The sequence below is a fragment of the Phallusia mammillata genome, chromosome 8, assembly GCF_965637545.1.
Source record: "Phallusia mammillata chromosome 8, kaPhaMamm4.hap1.1, whole genome shotgun sequence".
NCBI lineage: Eukaryota > Metazoa > Chordata > Ascidiacea > Phlebobranchia > Ascidiidae > Phallusia > Phallusia mammillata.
Genome location: NC_137259.1, coordinates 10,399,049 through 10,410,747, shown reverse-complemented (window position 1 = coordinate 10,410,747; position 11,699 = coordinate 10,399,049). Strand labels below are relative to the sequence as shown.

The following is an 11,699-nucleotide window of genomic DNA, read 5'->3' as shown; positions in this document are numbered from 1 at the left end:
AATTTAGCAAGGGTGCATGCCCTACCACATTCTTCAGTAACAGTTAATATTGTGTTTATTGCATTACTTTGCTACACTGGGATTGGCATGAATGAGTAGCACTGGCAGATGTTTTTGTTCTGAAATACTGTTTCTCGAACAGCAATGTGATGATAGTATTGCCCTCCACTGTTTGTTTTCTTGTGGACGCCCATGCACATATTGTTTTTCTCCGTATTTCTTTTTTCTGTTTAATGGTGGTTTGTTCCACGCAGTTGGTCAAGAAAGGGTGCTTTAAACGTATTTAAATTTACACACATGTTAGTTAGTTTAGTTACCTATTTTGTTCCTCCTGATTCTTGCAGTTCGACCGAAATATTCGTGTTTAAAAATGGGACTGTTTGGGATGGTAACATAACGCATGTTTGGTGTCGCCTGAGATATTAATTGAAACCGTCCGGAATTTTTCTTTCGCAGATATGGTAACCTATCCAATACTGAATCTATACGATTTTTGCGAAAGGAGTTGTTAATTCCTTTGTTTTTGAAAGTGAAACACGCTGTTTTTAATGTTTTTGCTAAAATATGGTTTGTCCGACAATGGTGATAAGAATTAGGCCTACAGATTATACAGTAAAATGCACAGTGGTTTTGACCCTGAGCAGCCATTCTGCTTCGATAACGAAATTTAGTTGTATTTACAATGAATTTGAACCTTTATATTTTTTACATCATTATAATGTTATACAATATAAGTTGTAGAATTCAAGCCTTCTTGCCAATTCTACCTTCCAGTCTCTTGAGTGGCAGAATAAGATAGTCGGTTTCAGATGCAATTTACTAATTCATCAGTAATTATGGGTCCCCTTCCCTGAAGGGGACACATATTGTTTTTGTCTATATATATTTTTTCTTTTTTCCCGTCTAACGCGGATTTGTTCCCACGTTTTGGTCGAGAAAGAATGGTTCAAACTTTTTCAAATTTACACACATTATAGATATTGGTCTAAAGATGGTCCATGAGAATTTTGACGTCGTTTGATCCCTCGGTTCACCCACAGCCCCCCAAAACGTGAAATTTTTAAAACGGCTATACTTGCTGAAGTACTTCATTTAGGAGTTATATGCTTTATTGTTTGGTGCAATATAAGGTATTTCAAAGAATTTTATACTTTAAAAAAAGATTTACCCATTTTTACCCCTTAAACCCCAAAATATTCGTTTCTGTATAACGCTGGTTTGTTAAATGCGATTGGTCAAGAAAGAGTGCTTTAAATTTCTTCAAATTTGCACAGATGTTAGTTATTGTTCTGAATTTGATCCTCCTGAAGTTTGACCCCAAACAACCCAGCAGTTCACCCACAGGCCCCCAAAACGTAAAAAACATTAAAAACGGCTGTACTGACCCAAGTACATAATCTGAGGGTTTCATGCTTTGTTGGTTGGTGCAATGTAAACTATTCTAAAGAATTTTGTAACTTTTTATTGGATTCACCCTTTTTTACCCCTTAAACCCCCAAATAATAAGTTTTAGGCCAGAAATACAAGCCCTAATGTGCTGAAATGTTAAACAATTGTTTGCAGCAGGTTATTCCTTTTATTTTTAAAAATTTGCCTTAATCGGCCAAATAGTTACTTTTACAGCCCATAATATGTGTACACTGTCAGTCAGATAGAAGTCTCAACTCTCAAGGTAGTAATTCACTTGTTTACGATTAAGGCGGGTGAATGCAGCGGGAGTGCTCAGAATTCACTTGTTTACGATTAAGGCGGGTGAATGCAGTGGGAGTGCTCAGCTTGACGTCCGGACGGACGTTTTACGAGAGACAGTCGTGTTGGTGATTAGAAATCAGATGTTTTTGCGCAGCAATGCTATGTCATTTTATTAAGTTACCAATATTTTCAGTTTTGGAAAATTGTGTTTAAAAACTGACCTTGAACGACAATATCAAGGTCAAAGCATGAGATTAAATTGAAAGTATTTTTCCTGTTCTTATTTACTGTTTTTTGTAATTATATGAAGATAATGATGCAAAAAGAATACGGACAAAACTTTTAAAGTTGGGTTTAAGTATAAATCCGTAAATCCGCACAAACACACGTGTGGGGACCCATTCGTTTTTGCTTGCAAAAACAATCATATGTGTAGATCAGATGATGTGTATAGTAAATTGGTAAATATCTAACAATGATTGTGCCCTATTTTTGCTGTTACCAAATCGCATATGCATATGTGTGGGGACCCATTAGATTATGCTTGCAGAAACAATTATGTTATAAAGTGCCAGGAAAAAGATAGGGACCCAATGAAATGTAGGTGCCAAATATATATCCATTATAAATATAGTAAATGGTATATGTGATACATCGTTAAGTATGATGTAGTATATATAAACTGGCAATATATAGGAAAACCACTATTCTAGTTTAAAACGGATTTTTGACTGCCTAAGCCAAATACAATCAAGAAAGTCACAATTACAATACAGTCCAAACAGTTTAACTTATATAACATAAAATTATCCACCACAGCAAATTTAATGCATACACCACAGACTAATTAGATTCTGCTGAAACACTAACTAGAAAACACTAATATGGTGCAATGGTAACAACGACGGGAAAGTTTTTTGCTAAGGGAGCGTTACTGTCCGTTACATAAGTAATAACAAAAACTAGAAAAAATCCTCCCAACCTCTTAATGTATAAGTAATATTCTCTCTCAAATCAATACCAATAAGTTAGTGGTTTTCAACCGGCGTTCCGCTGAACACTAGTGTTCGGCAGGGCTGCCAAAGCTTGGGTTTTGCCCCAAGATCTTGGGTTTTTACTTGACGTCTTGGGTTCTTGGGTTTTATTTTGAAAATTATAGCAATTCTTGGGTTTTGAGTCTTATTGATGAAATAAATATATGTAAGAACTATTTTAACGAGAAAAGTTTTTCGGGTAGCTGCAGTGTTTAGGCCATTTTATCATCTCTTTTATTTTCTCTCTTTTCTAGACCCTAATTCTTTCTAGATAAGTATACAGGGAAAGCAATCGTTACACTTAAAAATGCAAATAAATCAATGCTCGTTAAACATGAAAACTCTAAATATACTGTAGACATTACTAATTTTATGAAAAAGAAAACAGATTATGATCATCAAACAGCCAAGAGTGAACTGGCGATTGCTGCATATTTTATTGGACATAATATTTCCTTTGCTTGCATTGACCATTCCCTGCCAGTTTGTAAAGTTGCATTTCTGGACTGTAAATTGTCAAAAATTTGTCAATGAACCGAGTAAATTTCCTAATTAATTGCATTTCTAACCACATTTTGCAATCTTGGGTTTTCATTTAAATTCTTGGGTTATTTTGCTGTGAGTCTTGGGTTTTGTTGAAATTCTCATTGGCAGCCCTGGTGTTCGGTGAAAGATCGTCAGGTGTTCCGCGAGAAATTTGCTGGTTTGAATATAGGATTCTAATGTTTTAGACTTTAATGGTTTGACTAGTGTTTCATGTCGAACACCGGTCGAAAATCATTGGTTTAACACAATGGGCGGAAAGGCTTTTCTTTCAAGAAAGTAATTTTCCTATTCCTATTTCACAAGTTGGAATGTTCTATGGTGATTGACTTCATTTTTTGTTGTGTAATAATAAGACTCGTTAATGAAGACGACCTGTATAGGACGTCGAAACGTCGGAATAAAAATACTTTTGCCAGAAGAGCTCTATAGACTTAATAAGACTCGTTGTCTAATAAAAAATAGCTAAATTGCTGACGGTTAGTGCAATTTAGCTTTGGGTGGGCTTTAAGAATAATAAAACATTCAAATCCTGTCTCAACCAATACGAGATTCAACAAGTTTTCTGACGTTCAGCAAAATTGTTTGCGAGGAATCACGGAACAGCAAGTGCTAGGCTAGGGTTGCCATATTTTATGATACACAATCCCTGACAAAATTTATCTCGGTTGCGTTAACCCAGTTTTTCTCAAACTTTAAGTCGGAATGTGTTAACGCAAGGGTGGGCAACCTTTGTTACTGTAGGGCCAATTATCAATGTCAAAATTGGATCGAGGGCCGCACATGTGCATCACAAAGTGATTTTGCTTTGTTTCTTACCAAATATGCTTAACTGCAAGTATAATTCATATTTGATTCTAGCCACATTTTGCCAGATCGCAGAAAACTACCATCAGGCGCATTTCTCAGCTCAAAAATATGTAATAATTGGACTCGTTTACCAGTACTTTTGAAATCCAAGCGTCTCTGCGGGCTGTGTTAACGTAAGTCTGATGTGTATTTCAGAAAAACGAAAGTTGATTGCAGGATTTTAGCTAGTTATGCAAAATTGCGCATAACAATGATCCAAATCTGACATCACAGAAAAAAAACATTACAATTGTGCGCGAACAATTGCATTTTCAATAGTTGTCATGCAATAAAGCCTATTGTTTAGCAATGGAGACGGTCCATTCTCACTTTCACTTTGATTTAAACTTATTCAGTTGCACAAACTGACGCCAAATAAGAATGTAGAATTACTTCCACCTTTTGGCGTTCCCTGCAAAATGGACCGCGGACCCCAGTTTGAGAACCGCTGCGATAACCATTTTGGCGATCCAAACACTTCTATTACGGAATAAATTTTGAATATTGATCCTTGTCAATTAACTTTCTGCGTAGGCTTCTGTTTAGTTAAGTTTATTAGGCTAAGCTCACTACTCTTTACTCTTAATGTCCTTGAAACAATAAGCACCAGGGGCGGCTCGTGCGAGGGGGCTGCGGAGCTGCAGCACCCCCAGTATTTTTACTTGACATTCCTATTCCAAGTTGTCATACAAAACAATCTTTACATATAGTTTTTATGTTTGATCAGTGTATACTAAGAATAACTTTTATGGCATTAATCGGCATTTTATTAAAATAAAATTAATAAAAAAAATTTTTTTAAATAATAATGATAATAATAATAATATGGCGGAGCTCCAGTTTCGTGACGTTTCATGACGTTTTCAGTTGTGCGCATGCGCACTTGGAAAAGCTACATGCCGGGCGAAATAGGCGAGAGGGGGCTGTGGCTCGCGCAGCCCCTCCCGTGACGTAGCGCTAGTTGTGTTGTCTGCTTCGCGTCAGTGAGCTCCAAAGCCAAACCCGTGTACTGTGTTTTTAAGTTCGACAGTGAGTGCAGTTAAATAATTGTTTTGCTATCATTAAATTTATTGTTTGACTGTTAGTCGTGACTTTTTAAGATGACTGTAAGTGAGTTTCAGTTTTTACAGTTATCATTGAATTGAATAAGTGTATCTCACACCTTGAAAAAGAAAAAAGGTCATCTAACACCTTTAAAAGTCACAATTAACCTTTATAATAAATAACTGAATTAAAAAGATTTATGAAAGTATGGGACAAAACATCTGCTACTCCAATGTCATGCAGGAGTAAGCAACAACAAGAAATACTCAGTTTTTGTTCCTAATGCTACCAAAGAAACATTAAATTTGTGACTGTGAAGTTAAATGCCTCACTGAAATTCAGGCAATATCAAATGCAGAATAAACAACTGCAAGCAACAGGAATTTTGAAATGAAGACCAAAAAAAGAGTGAAGACAATTTAAAGTGTGGATTTCTTAACACACCATGTGGACAGTATTTGCAACCAAGTGCAATCATGTGTATTGATATAATGGACATGTACTGTTTGTCTAAACCAGTGGTTCTTAACCTTTTTGGTGTGGTTTCCCACTAAAGTGAACCACCAACTTCGAATTTCCCACCCAGTTATTTTTATAATGATGTTTTGTGCCCTACGTTAACAAAAAAATTATTCTTTAATCGAAATAATTTTGTGAAGCGATTTGGTGTGGAACTCCGAAGGTATACTGCAATCTTATTCAGTTTAAATAGTGCTTCTGTGAAAAATTAAAGTTTTTTGGATATATTAAAGAGTTTCCTCTGCTTGCAATAGTCATTTATTGCATCACAATCAACAAAGAGAAGGCTTTGATTCGCGCACAATAGCAAAGTCATTGATACTTTTAGTCTTGTCTGTCATGTAACAAACGGCCTTTGGATTTGTATGTGTCTTGGAAGCCTTGCTAAAATTAATCTTACATGTTGTTGCGGAAAATTTTTAGGAAATTAACTTTCAACGATTAATTTAAAGCCGGGTTCGACCCTCGGGCCCGAGTTTGGTTACCTGACTTACATAATTTCCCTCTGAAAACATTAAATTTCCCACTAGTGGGAAATTTCCCACCGGTTAAGAACCACTGGTCTAAACAGTAGCTGCTAAATTGCTTCACAGGAAGTGTTTCTTAAGAATGAACATTCTACAGACAAGATAGTAGTGACACCAAGCACATCCTATTGTTGACAAAGAAAAGCTAGTTACTCAAATGAAAATGTTTCTGTAGATCTAATGTTCATGATTACTTTGAAATTAATTAATCTAGAGATGATGTTTTGACAAGTTAAATTACTAGGATGAAAAATCCTTTTTCCTGTTTCCATGATTCCTTCAAAGGCAAAACAGTTCTTTTTAACACTGAAAAAGATGCCATTTTTTCTGAGGAACACCAATATTTCCAAAAGACTTGCACTTGCAGTGCTAGAACTAGAATACTAAATAGAAAAACAGTTTCTTAGTTATCATTTGGGATTAAGGAAGAAGCTATCAATTATCATGCCCAAACTATAACTTCATGATTCATTTTGGTTGGAAAAAGGAAGCACAAGATTTAATAATATGGTTTAAATTTAAGTGAGAGTGTTGTAAATTTTAAAGCTTGAAGGCGTTTTGCACTTAAAAAAGGAATTATAAGCTATTTGCCAGCAAGCAGCAATTATAGCAGTCAAGAAACTAAAATACAATTAATAGTCTGTACACAAAAATTTAAGAAAGATGTTTAAATGAACAGGTTCTGAAACCAATGTAATGTGGTTGTTAAATTTGTTAGTTATGATACCAATAAAAAGCTGTATGGCTAGTTTTTTTGTGTGACAATAATCTGTGAAGTGTCATAGAATATGTTGAAAACGCTGACTGTGACTAAATTTACTTAAATGAAACATGACAAATTTTGTTGTCGAACTGAAATACTTCGACCTTTTTCGACTTATTTATATCTTTTTTTTCTATATTCCTGTTGTGTTTTACCGTATTTACAACCGCTTCGTTTCAAAGCTGTGTCACGTGTGTTTTTGTTTTTCACATTATTACTGAACGTTATTGTGTTTGGCCCGTCGCTGTGCAAGTAAACAAAATACACAAATGATGCCGTCTGCTGTTTACACTCGTGTACATTATTGCGTAACAAAAACTACGTCACAATGGAGTTGCTAATTAAGATTTGTATTACTTGTTTTTCTACACCAGGGGCGTGCAACTGTTTATCGCAGTTGGCTACAACTTACACTTAAAATAATGCTGGGGGCCAGACAATAAAGCAACACATACATTTTTAAACAGCTTATTGGATAGCAAAGCGCATGAACACAGTCAAGTTACTCTTTGAGTACTTTTTAATCAATAGGATATCTGCTAACCTTTTCGTTAAATAAATGTCAATATTTTTACTGCACCTATAAATCATGTTACTGAATTATTGCTAGAAAGGCAGTTCTGTCATAATGCACACTATGATGCAACAATGGGAATATGTCGTCACAGTGTATAAAACTTTATCACGGTGTGTCGTTGTACAAACTCAAAAATACCGGTGATTGTGTACAAATAGCAACATTCCATGCTCTAACAGTAAAAAGTATACATAATTAATAGAGTACTTTGTAGTCTGCGTGGGCCACGAAAATAGGTGCCGCGGGCCGGACACTGGCCGTTGGTACATTAATTTCATAGTATATATATTTTTTCTTAAATTCCTGACTTTTAAGTACATTTTAACATTTCTCCCTGACGCACATTAAAACACTAAATTCCCTGACATGTCAGGGAAAATCCTGACGTATGGCAACCCTATTCTAGGCGAATATGGTTTTTAGGCGTGAATCCAAAGAAAGGGGATTTCAAAGGAAACGAATATTATGATGCAATACCTTATCGCGTAACACCCATTTTGAATAATGGCATACGTGACAAAGTTTTTAGTTTATCAGTTTAGAACAGGGTCACCAAACTTTTTTCACAACGGGTCGGAATGTTTTAATAATCACGCGCGAGAGCCGCATAGCTTGCAAGTACTGACGCAGCCTTTCCCAAACTGGCAATCGCGAGGCGATTTTGACAAGACCACAAAGGGTTTATTTCTTTCCACGATCTTGTTTGTATTCAGTTGGTGCCGCTGTTTAATTATAAAAGTGTCTTATCTTAATCTACCTACTAATGCACCTATATTCTATCACAAGGAACAAAAAAGGCAATTTCGCGCACTATTTATTGCTTTTGTCTGTGACGTAACAAACTGCTTTTGAATCGTACTTATGCCGTAATCCAGGTAAAATTTTAACTAAAATGTATTCTGCATGTTTGCACAATCTTTAACGTGTTACGTTACAAAATGTTCCTTAAGCTTTGATAAACCAAAAATACCGGCCCCAGGGTCGTAATTTGGTTACCCCTGGCTTAAAACATAGGCAAGGGGGACTTCTGGGTAGTTCCATTGCTGCAAGTGTTCGAAAAAACAGTCGTTTTTTGCCTGTTTTAGAGTGGGCGTGAAGTGCCGGACAAACATCTTAGGGAGCGTTGACAAGAAAGGTTAAGAACCGATGCGCTAGACAGAAAAAATACGTTTTTAAAATAAACATATGTTTTGTCTTTTCATACTTTTTTATTTTACATGACACAAAACAAACTTATCTTTTTTGAACACTTGCTAATTTGACCCACAAAGCCACCACTGTTAAATCGGCTAGCCTACATAGCTTTTCCCGGCTGGTGGCCCCCTATGGATAGGCGTCGAGTTTCACAAAAATGCAAGGTGGCAGCATAGACTACTATAAGCTTATAGTAGTCTATGGTGGCAGACGTCTCATTCTACGTGTTGTGCTCGTGGAGTGCGGAGCAAAAAAATGGCCGACAAACCAAGTTACGCACAGGCGCTAAATAAAGCAGCGGTAGGATTAAGAAGACCGAATTGTCTCAACTTCAAAACTGGAAATGTATGCAAGCGTAATGATGCTATAGAGATTCTGAAAAAATTGGATTTCCCAATAAAAAAAGTCATTGGAATAGCTGAGATGCGAGGGAACAGCATAGATGTTACTTGCACAAGCCGACAAAATATTCTTGAACTTTATGCAAAGTTGTCAGGTAAAGTTAAACTAGTTAAACTTTACGAAAGCGACAGGCTTAATGTCGCTATTGGATGGGTGCCGGTGCCGTTTCCAAATGAAACTATAGCTAAAGTACTTTCTGATAGATACTGCAAAGTGTTAAAAATAACACATAGAAAAGGTAAAGAAGGACTGCTAACTGGAATGCGCATCGCAACTATGAATGCTGAAGATGTGGAGAAAAACCTATCCCAAGCTATATAAGGATTGAAAACTGTGAATTTTATGTTACCTACAACGGTCAAGTTTTCACTTGTAAATAGGCCTACTGTGGAAAGGAAGGCCACAAACAAGCTGAATGTTCACAAAGGAAAAGCGATTTTCCAGTATTATCTGAAACTGTAACAGGGAAACAGTTGGAAACTGAAAAGCGCACCGACGCCGAAAAGCCTTCCCCGACTAGCCCTGAGGTGCCCGAATTCAATCAAAAAATCACAACAAACGGGTCTGACCTAATTGTTGGTGACCAGCAGGAAAATCGCGATGATTCGGGCAACGTACCTGTAACAGAAAATGTGATGACAAGCACCCCACATGACAACAAGGCACCTTCAAGAACAGCCAGCAGGAAAAGACTGGAACGAAGCCCAGAGGAGTTTCCCCAAAGCAAAAGCTTTTGCGAGAAAACTATATCACTAATCTGTCCAGGGTGCCAAGCAGAAGCGCATCTAACTGAAGAATCAAAAACGTTCATATGTTGGAGCTGTTCAAAAAAGTTTTTGGTAGCAATTAAATGCTGCACTGACGAGATCTTCCTGGTCCAGGAAAACACGAAAACGTGCCAATGCCCAGGCTGTACCAATCAAATGAGATGGATGCCTTGTTGCAGGGACTTCCAACCGGAATTCCAAGTGGAAGGTAATTTATTTGAGTGTGTTGTGTGCCAAAAGTTTTCATTAGCGTGTTTGTGTAATACCGTTAATTTATTGCCGAAAGTTACAATGTGCCAAGAATGTTCTAACAAAGATTGCAGATGCAAAATTATTAATTGTAAGTGTGGTAAGAAATTGTCTCGTCTTATCAGTCCCAGCCAACCGTTTTTGTGCGAATGTGGTATAGAATATGAATGGGACATTAATATAGGAGTACAAGTGCATTAAATAAATATCACTCTTATTTAGATTTTATGGCTCTTAAAATTAATTCTCACAATGTCCGAGGTTTGAACCTCGCCCTAAAAAGAAAAACTATATTTAAATATTTGCACCGTAAAAAATGTCATGTAGCATTCTTACAAGAAACACATGGCTGTGAGATGCACGAAAAATTGTGGGGAATGGAGTGGGGCGGGGAAGCGTTTTGGGCACACGGAAGCACCAATAGTCGCGGGGTCGCAATTCTCTTTGCCAAACATCTTTCCTATTCTTTAACGAATATATACAGAGACGTCGAGGGCAGATTTTTAATGATAGAAGCGACCATCAATTCTCAGCCACTATTGTTTGTAAACGTTTATGCACCCAACAAAGATGATCCAGACTTTTTCGAAAAATTATTTGCCACGCTTAACGGATTTTCAACCGCGTCAATTATAATGGGAGGAGACTTTAATCTTGTAATTAATACAGACCTAGATAAAACCGGAAAATCAATCCACAGTAACCAAAAAGCAAAAGCAACCCTACAACGTTACATTCATCATTTCAACCTAACATATATCTTCCGCCACAAAAACCCAATGTTAAAAAAGTTCTCAAGGGTTCAAAATAATCCCCCAGCGGCATTTTGAATTGATTTTTATTTACTTGGTAATGAATTAATACAAAATGTAAAACACGTCGACATTGTTCCTGGGACCATGTCCGACCACTATATGCTCGCCCTAGAGGTCACCGTCAATCCCTTACCACGTGGAAAGGGTTACTGGAAACTAAACGCGAGTTTCCTGACCGATTTAAAAAAAGATTAAATAGAAAAGATTAAATCTCTCATTGACGGGTACAAAACGGAGAATCAAGATTCAATCCGCATGTCATATGGGACGCTTTAAAAGCTGTGATCCGAGGGGAAACAATCCGGTACGCATCTGAAAAAAACGGAATAACAGCGCCAAACTAACGAAAATAGAAAAGGATATTGTTACAATCCAAACTGCTGTTTGTGACGACGGGTGAGGAACGTGACCAACTACACGACAAATTAATCGCCCTTCAAAATGAACTTGATAAACTTCTAAAGCGCCAGACAATAAGCGCCATTACCCGTAGTCGGACTCGCTTGGCTGAAGACGGAGAAAAAATACGAAGTACTTTTTAAACCTAGACAAACGACAGTGCGAAAAGAAAAGTATAAATCGCCTAATTTCAGGATCGGAAATCCTTACTGATCATGAAAAAAATCCTAAAAAACTTAGCCGAATTTTATGAACAATTGTATAGACAAAATGACAAAGTCCAACATAAAAACACCAATGCATCTAAATTAGCATCGTTGGGACT

General features: G+C 36.8%; 1 long non-coding RNA gene across 1 annotated transcript; it reads left to right on the top strand.

The window, feature by feature from the left end:
* The first annotated feature begins 8,924 nt into the window (after nucleotides 1-8,924).
* On the top strand, nucleotides 8,925-10,381 carry LOC145203966 (uncharacterized). The gene is made up of 2 exons (XR_013853427.1): nucleotides 8,925-9,238; nucleotides 9,348-10,381. It is a non-coding gene; the product is annotated as an uncharacterized LOC145203966 (long non-coding RNA).
* The last annotated feature ends 1,318 nt before the right edge of the window (nucleotides 10,382-11,699 follow it).